A 20,904-nucleotide genomic window follows, 5' to 3' on the forward strand; every position below is an offset into this window, starting at 1 on the left:
GTTTGAAACCAATTCTGGTTATCGCTTCTCGGCCTTTTGGCTAAGATCAAGTGTAGTATCTGTTCTTATCAGTTTAATATCTGATACGTCCCCTATCTGGGGACCATATATTAAATGGATTTTTAGAACAGGGAGATGGAAAAAGAGCTTGCTCTGTCCACTCCACGCATTGACCTGGTATTGCAGTATCTCCAGGACCGGTGCACCCCTTCTTTAATGCAGTTTCTAAAATCAGAAAGAATTGAATTCAATGTTTTTTGTTCATTTTGCTTGTTTGTCGGATTTTGGGATGGACTCTTTGGCTTTGCTTTTCTTCTCCTCATTGGATTTTTCATGTTCAAAGTTGCAGAAGCCAGATTACAAGCTCATTTTGGTTCAACTTCAGCAACTGTGCATTGCATTGCCATGTAATGTGATGCAATGCTATCTTTCTAGCTCTCCCTTTTTACTTCCTTTTGGATAAACAGACATATTAGGCAAGCATTTTGGAGCTTTCACCTAAATAACTACAGGTGGTGAGATAAGCTGCACAATATAATTGACCTTTCAGTATATTGTTGCACACACACCATCTATTTAGCAAATGCCCTTGTTATCAACAGCAGCCTTTTAAACTCACCTGAGCTAACAGGTATGTGCGCTGGTTACTCTGCTGCGCTTAAAATTTCTTTTTTGGTTTGCTACAATGCCTTTTCTGAAACGTTGTCTCCCTCTGCTGGAACACTGACTTCTTTCATTTAATGCCTGCAGACTATAAAAGAGAACCCAACCCAAAAAGTTTGGTTGATTAGTCTGTGGCATTCTGTTAAACTGTTGCTTATGGCGGTCTCTGTGAGCTTCTCAGCGACATTCAGCCAGCCAGGTATCCTGCCTGCAGTAGATGGAATGTGGCAATGGAACGCTGGCTGCGCGTGTCATAATAGGCTCTGAGCCTTTATATACCTGTGCACAGCAGCAGCCACCTTCAGTCTGCTGCTGGACAGCCAGCAGCAGCAGCAGCAGGAGAGGTATGTAATCAGGAGCCCTCCTGCTAAGGGTAGACAGCTGCTCGTTCCACCCCACCCCCCGCCTTAATTGGTTCTCCTCCCTTCCAACGGTGTTGAGGCGGGTGGGAACAGCAGGGGGTGAAGGTGCTGTGTTTAAAGAGGTGGAGTTATGCAGATCTAAAACGCGTGGATTGCAGCAGCAGCAAGCCGAAAAGTGCAGGCATGTAAGGGATCTAGAGGTTGACAACATGTCTTCTTAACGGGAGTCCAGGAGCTCATCTCCACAAATGGACTTTTCAGGATCCTTGGGTGGCTCCGTAGTTTGAAACCAATTCTGGTTATCGCTTCTCGGCCTTTTGGCTAAGATCAAGTGTAGTATCTGTTCTTATCAGTTTAATATCTGATACGTCCCCTATCTGGGGACCATATATTAAATGGATTTTTAGAACAGGGAGATGGAAAAAGAGCTTGCTCTGTCCACTCCACGCATTGACCTGGTATTGCAGTATCTCCAGGACCGGTGCACCCCTTCTTTAATGCAGTTTCTAAAATCAGAAAGAATTGAATTCAATGTTTTTTGTTCATTTTGCTTGTTTGTCGGATTTTGGGATGGACTCTTTGGCTTTGCTTTTCTTCTCCTCATTGGATTTTTCATGTTCAAAGTTGCAGAAGCCAGATTACAAGCTCATTTTGGTTCAACTTCAGCAACTGTGCATTGCATTGCCATGTAATGTGATGCAATGCTATCTTTCTAGCTCTCCCTTTTTACTTCCTTTTGGATAAACAGACATATTAGGCAAGCATTTTGGAGCTTTCACCTAAATAACTACAGGTGGTGAGATAAGCTGCACAATATAATTGACCTTTCAGTATATTGTTGCACACACACCATCTATTTAGCAAATGCCCTTGTTATCAACAGCAGCCTTTTAAACTCACCTGAGCTAACAGGTATGTGCGCTGGTTACTCTGCTGCGCTTAAAATTTCTTTTTTGGTTTGCTACAATGCCTTTTCTGAAACGTTGTCTCCCTCTGCTGGAACACTGACTTCTTTCATTTAATGCCTGCAGACTATAAAAGAGAACCCAACCCAAAAAGTTTGGTTGATTAGTCTGTGGCATTCTGTTAAACTGTTGCTTATGGCGGTCTCTGTGAGCTTCTCAGCGACATTCAGCCAGCCAGGTATCCTGCCTGCAGTAGATGGAATGTGGCAATGGAACGCTGGCTGCGCGTGTCATAATAGGCTCTGAGCCTTTATATACCTGTGCACAGCAGCAGCCACCTTCAGTCTGCTGCTGGACAGCCAGCAGCAGCAGCAGCAGGAGAGGTATGTAATCAGGAGCCCTCCTGCTAAGGGTAGACAGCTGCTCGTTCCACCCCACCCCCCGCCTTAATTGGTTCTCCTCCCTTCCAACGGTGTTGAGGCGGGTGGGAACAGCAGGGGGTGAAGGTGCTGTGTTTAAAGAGGTGGAGTTATGCAGATCTAAAACGCGTGGATTGCAGCAGCAGCAAGCCGAAAAGTGCAGGCATGTAAGGGATCTAGAGGTTGACAACATGTCTTCTTAACGGGAGTCCAGGAGCTCATCTCCACAAATGGACTTTTCAGGATCCTTGGGTGGCTCCGTAGTTTGAAACCAATTCTGGTTATCGCTTCTCGGCCTTTTGGCTAAGATCAAGTGTAGTATCTGTTCTTTTAAGAACACAAGAGCTACGATCTACACTTGACGAGAGTGATCGAACTCGGAAGGAGAAGAGCTTCGGAGCCCAGCTGACATCAGAGAACGAAGGCGGATATCGGTGGGAGGAAGAAGCTCTAAAGAATCCAGAAGAAGACGAAGACTCGGAGAAGAATCGGGCTGTCCTGTGGAATCTTCGAGGAAGAAAATCATCGAGACAAAGACCTTTCGGGGAATTTGTCCAGAACACGACGGGAGAAGAATCTGCATAGCTCCACCCATTCCGGGAAGAGTTCCAGATCCAGCTCCAAGAAGTAACTGCAGGAGGAAAGCCATGGCAAGCGCTGCGAGGAAGGCCGAAAAGAAGAGCCTGGAGCTGGGGACAGCCAGGAGGGCCCAGCCAGGAGCCGATTCTGACCCCAAGGACTCTGCCTCCACGACTGGCCAGCAGAAGGGACCCCAGAAGCCCCGCCACGAAGCTCCAGCCCTGGAGCCATGGATGCGGCAGACGGTGGCCCTGAAGCTGAAGGAAGTGGATGGGAGGGTGCCGGACATGTCCTCGGACGTGTTCTGCCAGAAGATGCTGCTGGATCGAGGCTTCTCCAGGTCGGACACCCTCAGCATCCAGACCTTCTTGACGGGGATCTTCTTCGTCACCTTCGCCACTGTGAACACCTGCAGGAGGTTCTGGGAAATGGTAAGCGCAAAAGGACCGGATAATTCTTTCTCTGCCTTTACAGGTAGCTGCCCTATCCAGAGGGATGAAAGGAGGATCACGGTCTCCATGCGCAACCCGCACACCCCAGGCCAAGACATCTGTACCTTCCTGAGACGCTTCTGTTTGGTTGTGAAGGAACCCTCTCACATCCTGAATGGACTCGGCTTCTGGACAGGTAAGTGGTCGGTGACCGTTAGACTTCACAGGGACCTGGCGTACTCAGACGGACTTCGGCACCTGCCCCCGACATTCTCCCTGGGCAACTCCTACGGCCTCATCTATTACCCGGACATGCCGCGGAACTGCAGGAGATGCGGCAAGAACGGCCACGAGATGAAGGACTGCAAGGAGGATGCCTGCAGGATTTGTCGAGTGACGGGACACAGCTCGAAGGACTGCCCGAAGAAGACGTCCTGCAACCTGTGTGGGCTGGCGGCTCATCTGTACAAGGATTGCCCCAGGCGTGAGAGATCCTGGGCATCGGTGGTTGCGACGACCCCAGCTACGGAGGACAAGGCCCCGACGACCAGGCCTGTGAAGGTCAAGGACGCGACGACCAAGGCCCCAGCGGCCAAGGCCGAGACGACCAAGGCCAAAGCGGTCAAGGAGTCGGTGGCCAAAGCCCCAGCGACGGTCCCAGCAGCTCCGAAGCAGAAGAAAAAGTCAAAGGAGGGTAAGAGTTCTGTCACCCCTCTCTCGATCCCTCCCCCTGCCACCCCCGTCCAATCCCCCCCCACCCCGGCCACCCCTGCTGAGGATTCCACTTCCTCTTCCTCCTTCCCCTACTCCTCAGCAGGTGTCCTTTCCCCTGCCCCGGCAGCCACTCTCCCTCCCCAGACCATGGTAGCGGTGGAATTAACCTTTCCTCCACCCGCCGCTATCTATTCCGAGGAGGATTTTCCCCTTCTTGTCTCCCCAGTTCCAACCCGGGGAAAGAGGAAGGTGGAGGACAGCCCTGCTACTGAATCCTCCAAAAAGAAGATTCTGGATTTCGTAGGCGAAAAGGAGGATACCCTCCCTGAGCCAGAAGAGATGGAGCACATGGTTGAGACCCTGGTGGCCGAGCCAGAAGAGGAGGAACTGGTGGTCGCCGAGATTGAGGCCGCGCTGCTTGACCAGATGGAGGAAGAGGGCCTGCTGGTGATCCCGTCACCAGCAGTCAACACCGACGAGGGACCACCCGACCGGAGTGGTAACTAAGGTGTATTGCCTGCGCTAACTTTTTCTTTTTTCCCTACATGATGGCTAATATTAACTTATTTTCCATTAATGTCAGGAGCATCAAGGACAAGTTCAGACGTCAGACTATTTATGCCTTCCTTACTTCCCAGTTGTGTGATGTTTATATGTTGCAGGAATGTTCCCTTCCCTCCTCTAGGTCCTTCAAACATCTGGCCAGGGAGTGGTCCCACGGTCCATCCTACTGGTCCGGTGGGGGTGACTGCAAGTCTGCGGGGGTCGCAATTCTGATCAGGGGGGGCGCATTCACGCTTGAGTCCGTCCAGGAGCTCATCTGCGGCAGGGCTCTTGTTGTAGATGGCAACTGGGCGGGAGAACCTGTCAGGTTCATCAACGTGTATGCGTCCCCACTGAAGAATGAGCGTTTGGAGCTTTTCCAGACCCTGCAGCTTCAGCTTGCCACCACCAGGACCTTAGTGATGGCCGGGGATTTCAACTGCCCCATCGAGGAGGACGGTCGTAGTTCTGGCACATCTGCCAAGTTGGACATCACGTCCAAGCTGCTCATCGAGATGGTAACCGAGGCCTCTCTTCAGGACGTGGTGGGCTCCATGGGGAGAGGCTCCACGAACTATTCGTGGAGCCGACCCGATGGCTCACTCCGCTCCAGGATTGACTTTGTGTTCACCTCTCGGGCAGTCAGGCAGAGTAGGCACTCGATGGTCTCCTGCTTCTTCTCCGACCACAGAGCCATTCACTTACAAGGTGTCCTCGGCGACGGTTTTCTGTCCGGCCCCGGCTCCTGGAAGCTGAATTGTGCTCTGCTGGCTCAGGATGAAGTCGTGGAGGAGCTGAGAGCAGCCTACGCAATGTGGCAGTCCTACAAGGGTAGCTTCCAAACAGTCTCTGATTGGTGGGAATATGTTAAACTTGAGTTTCGCTGTTTCTTTCAGGCCAAGGGTCGACAACAGGCGTGTGAGAAGAGGAGGGACTTCAGAGGGCTGCAGCGCGAGCTGCGGTCGCTGCAGGACCTTCTTCACTGCGGCTGGGACGTGAGGGAGGAGCTGGAGGAGACCAAGAAGAGCCTGAAAAGGCACTTTGAGGAGGAGTCCAAGCGAATCATCTTCCGTTCCAAAGTGGAGAATCTGGAGAAGGGTGAGAAATGTAACTCATTCTTTTTCAGGAAACTTCATGCCGGTCACACGCCCCTGAACGAGCTGCGAGACGAGAGCGGAAACATGCGACGTGGGAAGGAGGACGTGATGAGGGTCGTCAGCGACTTCTACAGCGAACTCTACTCCCACAAGACTACCGACCCCGACGCTGCTGATAAGTTCCTGTCAGGTATCACTAACCATCTTGATCCTGCAGGCACGGCAGCCTTGGACAAACCTCTGATGGTGGGCGAATTGCTCTCTGCCGCTAAATCCTTTAGGACCGGCAGGACCCCGGGCAGTGATGGTCTTCCAGCGGAGCTCTATGTAGCGCTGGGAGACCTCATCTGTCCGGACCTGTTGGACCTGTACGAGGAGATGGTGGTGGAGGGTAGAATGCCTCCATCTTTGAGGGAAGGAATGGTCACGATCCTGTACAAGCGGAAGGGAGAGAGGTGCGACCTGAGGAATTGGCGTCCCATCACTCTGCTCAACGTGGACTACAAGATCCTGGCCAAGACGATGGCGACACGACTTAAGACGGTCATCGGACGGATCATCCACCCGGACCAGACCTGCGGCATCCCTGGACGTCGCATCGCAGACAGCCTCGCTCTCGTGCGGGACACGGTCGAGTACATCAAGGTCCGCCGCGCACACGCGGCCCTGGTCTCCTTGGATCAGGAGAAGGCCTTCGACCGGGTTTCCCACGAGTTCATGGGCCGAGCTCTGCACCGGTTAGGTTTGGGTAACATGTTTTGTTCGTATGTCCGTCTGATGTATTTTGATATCCACAGCTCGGTGTTGGTGAACGGCTGGAAGACTGACCCCTTCCCTGTCCTCTCTGGGGTCAGACAAGGCTGCCCTCTATCACCTCTTCTTTTTGTTTGTGTTATAGAACTCTTCGCAGAGGCTATCCGGCAGAATGGAGAGATCAGAGGGATCACCGCACCGGGTCCGGGACGACACGAGGTCAAGTGCTCGCTCTACATGGACGACGTCACCGTCTTCTGCGCTGATCGTGGTTCAGTCGACGCCCTCGTCCAGACGTGTGAGAGGTTCGGCCGGGCTTCAGGGGCCAAAGTCAACTGCAGGAAGTCGGAAGCCATGCTCTTCGGGGATTGGCAGCCGGCCTCCTCCGCCCCCTTCCCCTTCAACATTCAACCGGATTTCCTCAAGGTGCTGGGAGTCTGGTTCGGGAAGGAAGGAGCGGCCCTCAAGTCCTGGCAAGAACGCTTGGCCAAGGTGAAGCAACGGATCGGACTCTGGAGCCTCAGACACCTCACTTGTGAGGGTAAGGCACTCGTCCTGCGTAATGAGGTCCTGCCCGTCTTGCAGTACACGGCGCAGGCCTGGCCCCCACACGTCACTGTGTGCAGGGCCATTACCAGGACAGTGTTTCACTTTGTCTGGGGATCCAAGATGGACAGAGTCAGGCGGGCCGTCATGTACAAGGAGCCTCGCAAGGGTGGGAAGGGCGTTCCAGATATCCCCACCCTCCTGCGATCCTCTTTTGTGTGTGATTGTGTCCGCCGGACTTTGCAAGTCAAGAATGGCTCCGCGGGCAGGTCCATGTCTCGCTTCTTCCTGCTTCCTCTTTGGAGGCGACTCGGCTGGGACAAGTGGGACAGCTCCTTCCCCTACAACTGGACGACGCCATGGTTCTACGGAGACGTCGTTCGATTTGTGGGGGAGCATCAACTGGAGGGACTCAAGCCCGACTTGTGGAAGCCCAAAACTATCCACAAGCTAATCAGAGCCAAGGATGACGTGGAGAACATCACAGGACTTCACCAGGACACGCTGGAGACTGTGTGGACAAATGTGTCGTCTGACAGGCTGACCAACGGGCACAAGGACTTGTCGTGGATGGCGATTCAGGGCGGACTGCCCGTCCGGTCATTCATGCATGCCCGGAACCTGTGCAAGACCCGGTACTGCCCAAGGTGCCCCTTCGTGGAGGAAACATCTTTGCACACTTTTTGGGACTGCGGATTTGCACAGCGCCTATTGACTGCACTTGAGGACGACCTGAGGAACTCTGTCCCCAGGGCGAGCCTATCGCACCATTCTGTGCTTTACGGACTCTTCCCTGGGGTTCATACCGTCGGAGCCATCCAGGAGGCTTGGCGCCTTATGAACTGCTTCAAGGATGCCGTTTGGGTCGCCAGGAACCGGCTCATCTTGAGGAGGGAGAGGATGTCCATCCAGGACTGCCGCAGGCTGATCCACAGCCTGCTCAGAGACTATTCCATCATGGACGGTCCGGAGGACGAGGACGAGGACTAAACCCCTCCTCCCCCTCTCCCCTTATGTGTCTTGTCTTTCAATAAAGCTTCGGGCCTGTGATTTTCCCCTCCCCATCCCCTTTTTCCCAATCCCCATCCCTTATCACGGTTCGTCGTACTGTATTGATTGACATGCTTTTTCTTTCAGATTGAGTGTTTTGTGTAGCATAGGGGTGTGATGTGTCTAGTTAGTGCGTCGTATCCTCATGCTATGTAAATATGATGTAGAATTCTGTGTGTACTGGGCTGCGGCACTGTACACTGTCTGTTAACTTATTTTTTGTGCTAATAAAAGATATATTCAATCAAAAATCTGTTCTTATCAGTTTAATATCTGATACGTCCCCTATCTGGGGACCATATATTAAATGGATTTTTAGAACAGGGAGATGGAAAAAGAGCTTGCTCTGTCCACTCCACGCATTGACCTGGTATTGCAGTATCTCCAGGACCGGTGCACCCCTTCTTTAATGCAGTTTCTAAAATCAGAAAGAATTGAATTCAATGTTTTTTGTTCATTTTGCTTGTTTGTCGGATTTTGGGATGGACTCTTTGGCTTTGCTTTTCTTCTCCTCATTGGATTTTTCATGTTCAAAGTTGCAGAAGCCAGATTACAAGCTCATTTTGGTTCAACTTCAGCAACTGTGCATTGCATTGCCATGTAATGTGATGCAATGCTATCTTTCTAGCTCTCCCTTTTTACTTCCTTTTGGATAAACAGACATATTAGGCAAGCATTTTGGAGCTTTCACCTAAATAACTACAGGTGGTGAGATAAGCTGCACAATATAATTGACCTTTCAGTATATTGTTGCACACACACCATTTATTTAGCAAATGCCCTTGTTATCAACAGCAGCCTTTTAAACTCACCTGAGCTAACAGGTATGTGCGCTGGTTACTCTGCTGCGCTTAAAATTTCTTTTTTGGTTTGCTACAATGCCTTTTCTGAAACGTTGTCTCCCTCTGCTGGAACACTGACTTCTTTCATTTAATGCCTGCAGACTATAAAAGAGAACCCAACCCAAAAAGTTTGGTTGATTAGTCTGTGGCATTCTGTTAAACTGTTGCTTATGGCGGTCTCTGTGAGCTTCTCAGCGACATTCAGCCAGCCAGGTATCCTGCCTGCAGTAGATGGAATGTGGCAATGGAACGCTGGCTGCGCGTGTCATAATAGGCTCTGAGCCTTTATATACCTGTGCACAGCAGCAGCCACCTTCAGTCTGCTGCTGGACAGCCAGCAGCAGCAGCAGCAGGAGAGGTATGTAATCAGGAGCCCTCCTGCTAAGGGTAGACAGCTGCTCGTTCCACCCCACCCCCCGCCTTAATTGGTTCTCCTCCCTTCCAACAGTGTTGAGGCGGGTGGGAACAGCAGGGGGTGAAGGTGCTGTGTTTAAAGAGGTGGAGTTATGCAGATCTAAAACGCGTGGATTGCAGCAGCAGCAAGCCGAAAAGTGCAGGCATGTAAGGGATCTAGAGGTTGACAACATGTCTTCTTAACGGGAGTCCAGGAGCTCATCTCCACAAATGGACTTTTCAGGATCCTTGGGTGGCTCCGTAGTTTGAAACCAATTCTGGTTATCGCTTCTCGGCCTTTTGGCTGAGATCAGGTGCAGTGATCTAACGGTTGCTGCCTTGGTCTTGGCTGAGAGGTGCCCGGGGTACCCGGCTCCTTGGCCTGGGGGGATCGTCTCACCTTTTGGTGGGACTTCACCCCCCTGCTGCTATTAGGGAGCTGGCTTAGTCCCCGGGCAACAAGTTGCGATCCCCAGGCGAAAGGCCGAGCCCGTAGTGACGGTAAGCCTTTGCCACTTTGGTGAGATGCCTTGTTCATTTCAATTTTCCACTGGCTCCGGCCAGATCAGGAACTCGGTGCGTATCGAGGTTCCAGCAAACCATGTCGGATATGACAACCCCCGTGAGTTCTATGTACAGATTTTGAGAGATCTGTTGAACGTGAAAGATCATGATGTTTACTGCCTGCAGGAGAAGGGGCAGAGTACATATATTCTCACGTTCTCGACCAAGGTTGCCTGCCAGCACTTTTACGAATGCGTTAAGGGCCACCGCAACAGCAAGCTGTTGGACGGAGTGATTTTTACAGGTCTATATGGCGGAGTTGACGTTCCCCTTGTGGTATACATGTTTAACCCCCATGTGTCCACAGATGATATTGAGCTTTTTCTGAGCAGATATTGTACATCTGTCAGATTTACGGGGAACGTCAAAGGTCGGAGCGGTTTCTGGAATGGGAAACGACGCTTTATGGTACGCTTCAGACTTGACCCTGGGGGTGTAGAAGGCCTTATGCACCCCCCCTCCACAGTGGTGCCGGGAAGAGACCATGGCTACCTCTTCTATGATGGACAACCATTCAGGTGTCGTAGGTGTGGTGACCTTGGTCACATACAGAGCGATTGTAAGAACGAGCGGATGAGTCAGTGCCACAATTGTGGACAATGGGGTCATGCCTCAAAGGACTGTAAGAACAGTAAGACCTGCAGTGGGTGCGGAATGTCTACTCACCTGTTCAGTAATTGTCCGATGCGGACAAGGTCTCGTGGTGGCTCTCGGGCGCCTGCGGCTAGTTCCGCAGGAGTTCCTGCTGATGCCAGCAGGGTCAGCCCGGGTGACCCCAGAAAAAGCTTTGTGGACATTACTAAAGGTCAAAAACAGTCTGACTCAGTCGATGCTCAGTCGGTACCTTTGCGGAAAAACCCGGCCTCTGTAGCCGAGGTCACGCCTTTGCCTACTCCTGCAGGGGTCCAGGTTTCACCTGGTGGGGAGATGGCACCTTCTCAGAGCGGAAATGAGAGGGAACCAAAAAAGAGGCGAAAATCTGGAGCTGTTGGTACCAATCCAGATGTCCATCCAGATACCCCTGCTGATGCCAGCACAGATGTTGGACCAGATGTCTGCCCTGATGCCAGTCCAGACGGATGCCCTGATGCCAATCCAGATGGATGCCCTGATGCCAATCCAGACGGATGCCCTGATGCCAATCCAGATGGATGTCCTGATGCCAACCCAGATGGATGCCCTGATGCCAGTCCAGATGGATGTCCTGATGCCAGTCCAGATGGATGTCCTGATGCCAGTCCAGATGGATGTCCTGGAACCATTCCTGATGGATGTCCTGTTGCCTGCCTGGATGATAGAGGTCGTGCAGTGGTTGGTGAACCTGTTGCTGGTCCTGATGGTCATCCTGCTCCGGAGATGATGTCCCTTGGTGCTCCTGGAGGGTCTGCGGGTATTCCACCTGCTGCAGTGCCTGGTGAGGATCGGGTGGATTTGGAGGATCGGATGGATCTCAGCGCCAGTGGTAAGAGAAGTCGTGAAGAGGCACAGGAGGAGCATAACCTGCCTCAGATGTCCCGTAAAGTCTTTCTATCTAGTGCTGCAAAAATTCTCAGCCCAGAGGGGACTAACTTAATTGAGGATTTCACGGACTCAGATGAAACGGACAGTTTACGAACTGTGTCATCCCTTCCTTCACCTTCTCTGTCACAAATTATTGATTCAGATTCAGAGTATAATGAATCAATAAAAAACACCTAACATGGCAGAAATCCGTGTTGCCTCACTAAATGTGAGAAGCCTAAAGAGCCCTGTTAGACGGGCTGCTTTGTTTGCTTGGTTACTGACTCTGAACTTTGACATTTTTTTCCTGCAAGAATGCGGTATTGATCACGATTTGTCATACCCCAACTTAAAAATGGACTGGTCAGCAGGACCCTCTATTTGGTCAGGGTCCAATGAAAATAAAGCTGCCGGGGTTGGGATTTTATTCAAATGTCAAAATGTTAATGTTTTATCCATCACTGAAATAGTTCCAGGTCGTGCCTTATCAACTCATGTTATTTTAAATGGTTTTACCTGTCGTCTTATTAATGTTTATGCATCCCCAGAGAAAAATGAGCGTGCTTCCCTTTTTAATGTCATCCCTTTGTTTTTATCAGGTCCGTCCCCTGTGATAGTGGGAGGGGATTTTAACTGTGTCATGTTGGGGGAGGGGAGGAGTGGAGGTGATACTAATGGAAGAACAGACAAAACATCCAGTCTGTTAAAACATTTGACAACGGACCTCAAATTATTAGATGCTTGGAGAAAGTCCTACCCTACTGACCCTGGGCATACATGGAGGGGTAGAGGGATGTCATCTCGTATTGATTTTATTTTTTCCTCTTCTGATGTTTTTAAACCTAGGAATGCTGGTCTAATAGAAAATATTTTTTCTGATCATGTATTACTATACAATGTATTGCAAACTCCACAGGAAGCAAAAGTTGGAAAAGGTATGTGGAAATTGAATGTGCTCTTATTAGAAGACGAACTGGTAAGGGCGGAGTTTTATGCAAAGTATGAGAGTTGGAGAAAACGGAAACACCCAAATCAGAGTATGTTGGGGTGGTGGGAGTGTGTTAAAACCCGTATTAAAGAATTTTTTATTAAAATTGGTAAAAGGAAGGCACGTGAAAAAAGGAAATGTTTTAAAGATTTTAATGTCAGGATGCAAACTCTCCATAAGCTTAAGGGGTGGGGAGTGCCTGGTGTGGATGGTGAGATTGCCAAGATCCAGACAGAAATCCAAAAATTCCTGGAACAAAAGGGTAAAGAAATTATATTTAATGCCCGTGTGAAATATTTGGAAGAGGGTGAGACCTGCTCAAGGTTCTTCTTTAAAAAAATGAGTGACAAAAAACAAGTGATTACTGAGCTAGAAGGACAATCTTCCACTGAGAGCATTTTAGAGCATACTGCTAATTTTTATAGAGATCTTTTTAGTATTAAAAATGTTGATGAACCTGCTTTTACAGAGAATCTTAATGTTTTATCCCAGTTTTTAAATAAAGATGACCAGATTTTTTTAGCTAAAGAACTTTTACCCAGTGAAATTGAAGAGACCCTTAAGAGTTTTAATAAAGGTAAGGCTCCTGGATCAGATGGCCTTCCTATTGAATTTTATCTTTGCTTTTGGGATCTAATTAAGGAGGATTTTATACAAGTAGTTTGTGAAGCCTCTAAGGCTGATTTATTACCATATTCATGGCGTAAAAGTATGATTACATTAATTTTTAAGAAAGGTGATAAATCAAAGTTGGAGAATTGGAGGCCTATTTCACTATTAAATACAGACTACAAGATTTTAGCTAAAGTTGTTGCTGGTCGTCTTAAAGCAGTTATTAAAAATGTAATTCATCCAGATCAGGTTTGTGGTGTCCCCGGGAGATCAATCTGGGAGCATCTAAACCTAATTCGTGATCTTATCTGGTTTCAAAAAGATAGAAAACAGCCACTAGCTATTTTATCTTTGGATTTTATGAAAGCGTTTGATAGGGTCTCCCACTTTTATCTTTTTAAAGTTATGGGAAAGATGGGGTTCCCTGATTCTTTTATTCAGAAAATTGCGCTTTTATACAAACAGTCATCTGCCCGGATTTTAGTCAATGGTTTTTTAACTAGAGAGGTGGAGCTTCTTTCCGGTGTTAAACAAGGTTGCCCCATGTCCCCACTTTTATTTGTCTGCTCCATTGAGCCACTGTTGTGCCTGCTGCGTCGGGACAAGGTGGTTAGGGGCATTTTTATTCCGGGTGGGGGTGGACAACAAGTTAAAGCCATTGGATATATGGATGACATATCTGTATATGGCACTAGCTCAGCATCTATTAACAGAGCAATTCTAATTACTGAAATTTTTAGTGCTGGGTCTGGGTTTAAGTTGAATATAAATAAATGTGACTGTATGATTATGGGTCAATGGGAGTCAGATCCGCCTAGGGTTCCCACACAAACAGTAGGAATCAAGATCCTGGGTGTCTTGTTTAATCCTGCTAATGATGGTATTGAAAACTGGGATTTGGTTTTGAATAAATTAAATCAGAAGATCTCTTTATGGCAAACTCGAAAACTAACAATGGAGGGCAAGATTCTTGTAATTAAAATGGTTTTGCTTCCTATCATTTTGTATGCCGCTATGGTTTTTCCCCCTAATTCTCTGTATCTTAAAAGACTTATGAAGCCCATGTTTTATTTTCTGTGGGGATCCAAAATGGAGAAATTGAGGAGGGAGGTGGTATGTAAAAGCAAGAAAAATGGGGGTAAAGGGTTCCCTGATTTAAAATTGTTTTTATTTATCAAGTTTTTTGTATTTTGTTGCAAAAGCTTGAATAATGTTGGGGCTTTCTCTTGTTTTCTTAGATATACAACTGGGTTTCTTTTCCGAAAGTTGAACTTCAGTATGACTGTTAATTGTCCTTTTCTCTTATCTCCCCCTAGCATTACAAGATCTTGGAGAAGGTCATTTCAGAATATGATCTGACCCAAGTTGATCGTCAGCTTTTATTTGATCAACGTAAGTTAACAGTTATTTGTAAGGGACATGAGGAGATGGAGGATGTGTCTAATTTTTCCATCTCCAGGTGCCGCCTGGTGTGGAACAACGTGGCCTGTCCTGCACTTAGCAACTCACAAAAGGATTTAGCTTGGCAGGTTGTTCACCAATGTCTCCCTACGAGAGCTTTTCAGCATCATAGGGGGCTGGTGGCTAGTGCTAGATGTCCCAGAGAAAGATGCGCCCCAAACGAGTCAGTGTTTCATTTACTGTGGGATTGCCCCTACGCACAAGAGCTATGGCAGACGGTGGGCACCCTCCTAAAATGGATATGTGGTATACAAACCCTTAATTGTGACATTATAATATATGGGATAATTAATTGCCCAACCATGAAACAAGCACGAGTCGCATGGCTTATAATAAACTGTTTAAAAGAAGCTTTATGGAAAGTGCGCAATATATTATTGTTTAAACGTGAATTTATTCCTGTCAAAGATTGTATTGGGCTTGCTCTTTGTGAAATGTTTACATACTACCTGAGAGATTGTAAAAAGATGGGAATCAATGAAGCAAAAAAGCTATGGTGTTTGCAAATTTGGAATATGTATTTATTTATGTAAATTATATGCAAAACTGTGTTTTATGCTTTTTATGCTTTTAAGTGCATTTTAATTCTGACTCTGTATTAGTTTTATGTCATATTTTATTCCAGTATTTGTGATTTGTTTCAAATATTGTATCGGATATGTTCTTTGTGAAAAGTTTTCATACTACCTGATTGTAAAAAGATAAAGTTAAAAAGCTATGGTGTTTGCATTTGACATATGTATTTATTTATGCAAATTATATGCAAAACTGTGTTTTATGATTTTTATGCTTTTATGCGCTTTTTAAATCTGACCTTGTATTTGTTTTATGTCATATTTTATTCAAGTCTTTGTGATTTGTTTGTAATTTATGATGTATGTCTGATTTAAATAAAGCTTGTTTGAAAACGGATCTGTTCTTATCAGTTTAATATCTGATACGTCCCCTATCTGGGGACCATATATTAAATGGATTTTTAGAACAGGGAGATGGAAAAAGAGCTTGCTCTGTCCACTCCACGCATTGACCTGGTATTGCAGTATCTCCAGGACCGGTGCACCCCTTCTTTAATGCAGTTTCTAAAATCAGAAAGTATTGAATTCAATGTTTTTTGTTCATTTTGCTTGTTTGTCGGATTTTGGGATGGACTCTTTGGCTTTGCTTTTCTTCTCCTCATTGGATTTTTCATGTTCAAAGTTGCAGAAGCCAGATGACAAGCTCATTTTGGTTCAACTTCAGCAACTGTGCATTGCATTGCCATGTAATGTAACGCAATGCTATCTTTCTAGCTCTCCCTCTTTACTTCCTTTTGGATAAACAGACATATTAGGCAAGCATTTTGGAGCTTTCACCTAAATAACTACAGGTGGTGAGATAAGCTGCACAATATAATTGACCTTTCAGTATATTGTTGCACACACACCATCTATTTAGCAAATGCCCTTGTTATCAACAGCAGCCTTTTAAACTCACCTGAGCTAACAGGTATGTGCGCTGGTTACTCTGCTGCGCTTAAAATTTCTTTTTTGGTTTGCTACAATGCCTTTTCTGAAACGTTGTCTCCCTCTGCTGGAACACTGACTTCTTTCAATTAATGCCTGCAGACTATAAAAGAGAACCCAACCCAAAAAGTTTGGTTGATTAGTCTGTGGCATTCTGTTAAACTGTTGCTTATGGCGGTCTCTGTGAGCTTCTCAGCGACATTCAGCCAGCCAGGTATCCTGCCTGCAGTAGATGGAATGTGGCAATGGAACGCTGGCTGCGCGTGTCATAATAGGCTCTGAGCCTTTATATACCTGCGCACAGCAGCAGCCACCTTCAGTCTGCTGCTGGACAGCCAGCAGCAGCAGGAGAGGTAAGTAATCAGCAGCCCTCCTGCTAAGGGTAGACAGCTGCTCGTTCCACCCCACCCCCCGCCTTAATTGGTTCTCCTCCCTTCCAACGGTGTTGAGGCGGGTGGGAACAGCAGGGGGTGAGGGTGCTGTGTTTAAAGAGGTGGAGTTATGCAGATCTAAAACGCGTGGATTGCAGCAGCAGCAAGCCGAAAAGTGCAGGCATGTAAGGGATCTAGAGGTTGACAACATGTCTTCTTAACGGGAGTCCAGGAGCTCATCTCCACAAATGGACTCTTCAGGATCCTTGGGTGGCTCCGTAGTTCGAAACCAATTCTGGTTATCGCTTCTCGGCCTTTTGGCTAAGATCAAGTGTAGTATCTGTTCTTATCAGTTTAATATCTGATACGTCCCCTATCTGGGGACCATATATTAAATGGATTTTTAGAACAGGGAGATGGAAAAAGAGCTTGCTCTGTCCACTCCAAGCATTGACCTGGTATTGCAGTATCTCCAGGACTGGTGCACCCCTTCTTTAATGCAGTTTCTAAAATCAGAAAGTATTGAATTCAATGTTTTTTGTTCATTTTGCTTGTTTGTCGGATTTTGGGATGGACTCTTTGGCTTTGCTTTTCTTCTCCTCATTGGATTTTTCATGTTCAAAGTTGCAGAAGCCAGATGACAAGCTCATTTTGGTTCAACTTCAGCAACTGTGCATTGCATTGCCATGTAATGTAACGCAATGCTATCTTTCTAGCTCTCCATCTTTACTTCCTTTTGGATAAACAGACATATTAGGCAAGCATTTTGGAGCTTTCACCTAAATAACTACAGGTGGTGAGATAAGCTGCACAATATAATTGACCTTTCAGTATATTGTTGCACACACACCATCTATTTGGCAAATGCCCTTGTTATCAACAGCAGCCTTTTAAACTCACCTGAGCTAACAGGTATGTGCGCTGGTTACTCTGCTGCGCTTAAAATTTCTTTTTTGGTTTGCTACAATGCCTTTTCTGAAACGTTGTCTCCCTCTGCTGGAACACTGACTTCTTTCAATTAATGCCTGCAGACTATAAAAGAGAACCCAACCCAAAAAGTTTGGTTGATTAGTCTGTGGCATTCTGTTAAACTGTTGCTTATGGCGGTCTCTGTGAGCTTCTCAGCGACATTCAGCCAGCCAGGTATCCTGCCTGCAGTAGATGGAATGTGGCAATGGAACGCTGGCTGCGCGTGTCATAATAGGCTCTGAGCCTTTATATACCTGCGCACAGCAGCAGCCACCTTCAGTCTGCTGCTGGACAGCCAGCAGCAGCAGGAGAGGTAAGTAATCAGCAGCCCTCCTGCTAAGGGTAGACAGCTGCTCGTTAAACCCCACCCCCCGCCTTAATTGGTTCTCCTCCCTTCCAACGGTGTTGAGGCGGGTGTGATCAGCAGGGGGTGAGGGTGCTGTGTTTAAAGAGGTGGAGTTATGCAGATCTAAAACGCGTGGATTGCAGCAGCAGCAAGCCGAAAAGTGCAGGCATGTAAGGGATCTAGAGGTTGACAACATGTCTTCTTAACGGGAGTCCAGGAGCTCATCTCCACAAATGGACTCTTCAGGATCCTTGGGTGGCTCCGTAGTTCAAAACCAATTCTGGTTATCGATTCTCGGCCTTTTGGCTAAGATCAAGTGTAGTATCTGTTCTTATCAGTTTAATATCTGATACGTCCCCTATCTGGGGACCATATTTTAAATGGATTTTTAGAACAGGGAGATGGAAAAAGAGCTTGCTCTGTCCACTCCACGCATTGACCTGGTATTGCAGTATCTCCAGGACCGGTGCACCCCTTCTTTAATGCAGTTTCTAAAATCAGAAAGTATTGAATTCAATGTTTTTTGTTCATTTTGCTTGTTTGTCGGATTTTGGGATGGACTCTTTGGCTTTGCTTTTCTTCTCCTCATTGGATTTTTCATGTTCAAAGTTGCAGAAGCCAGGTGACAAGCTCATTTTGGTTCAACTTCAGCAACTGTGCATTGCATTGCCATGTAATGTAACGCAATGCTATCTTTCTAGCTCTCCCTCTTTACTTCCTTTTGGATAAACAGACATATTAGGCAAGCATTTTGGAGCTTTCACCTAAATAACTACAGGTGGTGAGATAAGCTGCACAATATAATTGACCTTTCAGTATATTGTTGCACACACACCATCTATTTAGCAAATGCCCTTGTTATCAACAGCAGCCTTTTAAACTCACCTGAGCTAACAGGTATGTGCGCTGGTTACTCTGCTGCGCTTAAAATTTCTTTTTTGGTTTGCTACAATGCCTTTTCTGAAACGTTGTCTCCCTCTGCTGGAACACTGACTTCTTTCAATTAATGCCTGCAGACTATAAAAGAGAACCCAACCCAAAAAGTTTGGTTGATTAGTCTGTGGCATTCTGTTAAACTGTTGCTTATGGCGGTCTCTGTGAGCTTCTCAGCGACATTCAGCCAGCCAGGTATCCTGCCTGCAGTAGATGGAATGTGGCAATGGAACGCTGGCTGCGCGTGTCATAATAGGCTCTGAGCCTTTATATACCTGCGCACAGCAGCAGCCACCTTCAGTCTGCTGCTGGACAGCCAGCAGCAGCAGGAGAGGTAAGTAATCAGCAGCCCTCCTGCTAAGGGTAGACAGCTGCTCGTTCCACCCCACCCCCCGCCTTAATTGGTTCTCCTCCCTTCCAACGGTGTTGAGGCGGGTGGGAACAGCAGGGGGTGAGGGTGCTGTGTTTAAAGAGGTGGAGTTATGCAGATCTAAAACGCGTGGATTGCAGCAGCAGCAAGCCGAAAAGTGCAGGCATGTAAGGGATCTAGAGGTTGACAACATGTCTTCTTAACGGGAGTCCAGGAGCTCATCTCCACAAATGGACTCTTCAGGATCCTTGGGTGGCTCCGTAGTTCGAAACCAATTCTGGTTATCGCTTCTCGGCCTTTTGGCTACGATCAAGTGCTTTATTGCAGGAGATTGTGGTTGAAGGGCACTCGGGTACCCCTCTCCTTGGCCTGGCAGGATCGTCCACTTTGGTGGACTTAACCTGCTTGCTGCTATTAGGGAGAGGGCTTAGTCCCAGGGTAACGAGTTGCGATCCCCCAGCTTCCAGGTGTTTTTCGCTGCAAGAACACTGGGAGCGCAGATTGCAAGCGGCTGCAATTTGCAACCTTGTTGCGTTTTTCCATGGAGGTTGACCCTAACCTCGTGCCTCTTTATGCGAGGCTAAAAAACTCTATCCGAGTTCACTTCACGGCGGGTGGCTCGGATATGAGGAAATTAGGGTATGTAGTCCAGGACGTGCTCAGGAACCTTCTTGGCGTACAAAGGAATGAAATTCTCTCCATCCAGGATTATCCCAGAAGAGGTGACTATGACATCACATTCACCGGAGAAGGTATTTTTAGAGATGTACTAGAAAAGTTAAAAAAAGTTGAAAATAGTCCTGTTTTGAAAGGGATACAAATTGTTGAGCACGTCCTGGATGAGGTAAGACTGGTTATTGTAAAAGTATTTTCGCCCTTTGTTTCTGCTCCAGAAGTAATGTCATTTCTAGCAATTTATTTTAAAAGTGTTAAATGTATTGGGAAGATATTAAACGAATATAACATATGGACATCTAAGTGGAAATTCCTTGTGAAGTGTACAAGAGATCCAAATACACCAGGTGGTATACGGCTCCCCCCTGCCCGTTTCAAAATTGGGCAAACAAATGGGGATTTCTTCTTTTCTGGGATGCCAGTATATTGCAGAAATTGTGGGCGCTATGGTCATTCAAAAGAAAACTGTCATGTATCATGTAGAAATTGTGCTAGTGAAGAACATGAGACAAAAGAATGCCCTAAGGAAAAGAAATGCAGTTTTTGCCAGACTCCAGGTCACTTTTATTTTTCTTGCCCTCACAGATTTCGGGAAGATGAGCAAAAGGGGAAGTCCAAGACGTCCGACCAAGGACCAAAAGATCAGACCACCCCTCAGGAGGAGGAACAACAACCTGGAGCCTCTGGAGACAATAAGGGCGTACCAAATAGTGAAGTGTCTCCAGAGTCTATGACAGGTAAAATACCAAATCCCAAAACCTGGCTGCAGGACCTGCGGGAGTCCAAAAGGAGGGCTGAGAAGGAGCAGAAGGGCACTACTGGTAAGGTCAAAAGGGACCGGCAAAAGGCCGACACAGAAGCCCATGCCCAGTCTGGGTCTCCTAGGGCTGAGGGCGCTGAGTGGATAAAGGTGGGTCCTAAGAAAAAGAAAAAGGGTGGTTCGGAGGAGGCAGCAGGAGGTGAACAGATGGACACTTCTCCAGAAGGGGACGTGGACGCTGGACCCTCAGAGGTTTCGGTCTCCACTGCTACAGGTGGGGAACGGGATCTTGCTGCCTCTGAAGAGTCAGAGGCTCTGCCTTGTGCGCAACCTCCTCCTATAGGACGACCTTCTACAGGTCAAACAGGGGCGGCGGAACCCCTCGGGGACCCACCTGATGAGGAACTGCATGGCCAGCCAATGGAGACCCAGCGGGTTCTGCCAGCCAGCCCTCCGAGCTATGCCAGTGTAGCGTCGGGTTTATATAAATGTGGTAATCTTTCCTCCTCCACGGAGACTCTCGTGACGATACTATCAGATGAGGAGGGAGGTGCAA

At 47.6% G+C, this 20,904-nt stretch overlaps 5 non-coding genes and 2 pseudogenes across 5 annotated transcripts; all 7 read left to right on the forward strand.

Annotated features, from left to right (window-relative positions):
* Positions 1–20: 20 nt before the first annotated feature.
* Positions 21–211, forward strand: LOC141205940 (U2 spliceosomal RNA). The gene has a single exon (XR_012276611.1). It is a non-coding gene; the product is annotated as a U2 spliceosomal RNA (small nuclear RNA).
* A 1,115-nt stretch (positions 212–1,326) lies between these two features.
* Positions 1,327–1,517, forward strand: LOC141205941 (U2 spliceosomal RNA). The gene has a single exon (XR_012276612.1). It is a non-coding gene; the product is annotated as a U2 spliceosomal RNA (small nuclear RNA).
* Positions 1,518–2,632: 1,115 nt separating this feature from the next.
* LOC141206381 (U2 spliceosomal RNA) lies at positions 2,633–2,710 on the forward strand (annotated as a pseudogene).
* Positions 2,711–8,274: 5,564 nt separating this feature from the next.
* Positions 8,275–8,466, forward strand: LOC141206222 (U2 spliceosomal RNA). Its single transcript, XR_012276887.1, has one exon. It is a non-coding gene; the product is annotated as a U2 spliceosomal RNA (small nuclear RNA).
* A 6,848-nt stretch (positions 8,467–15,314) lies between these two features.
* On the forward strand, positions 15,315–15,487 carry LOC141206281 (U2 spliceosomal RNA; annotated as a pseudogene).
* A 1,109-nt stretch (positions 15,488–16,596) lies between these two features.
* LOC141206052 (U2 spliceosomal RNA) lies at positions 16,597–16,787 on the forward strand. The gene has a single exon (XR_012276718.1). It is a non-coding gene; the product is annotated as a U2 spliceosomal RNA (small nuclear RNA).
* A 1,109-nt stretch (positions 16,788–17,896) lies between these two features.
* Positions 17,897–18,087, forward strand: LOC141206062 (U2 spliceosomal RNA). The gene has a single exon (XR_012276728.1). It is a non-coding gene; the product is annotated as a U2 spliceosomal RNA (small nuclear RNA).
* Positions 18,088–20,904: the final 2,817 nt, after the last annotated feature.

Source organism: Phyllobates terribilis, unplaced genomic scaffold (genome assembly GCF_046119375.1).
Source record: "Phyllobates terribilis strain yellow unplaced genomic scaffold, ASM4611937v1 Scaffold_142__1_contigs__length_4687701, whole genome shotgun sequence".
Taxonomy (NCBI): domain Eukaryota; kingdom Metazoa; phylum Chordata; class Amphibia; order Anura; family Dendrobatidae; genus Phyllobates; species Phyllobates terribilis.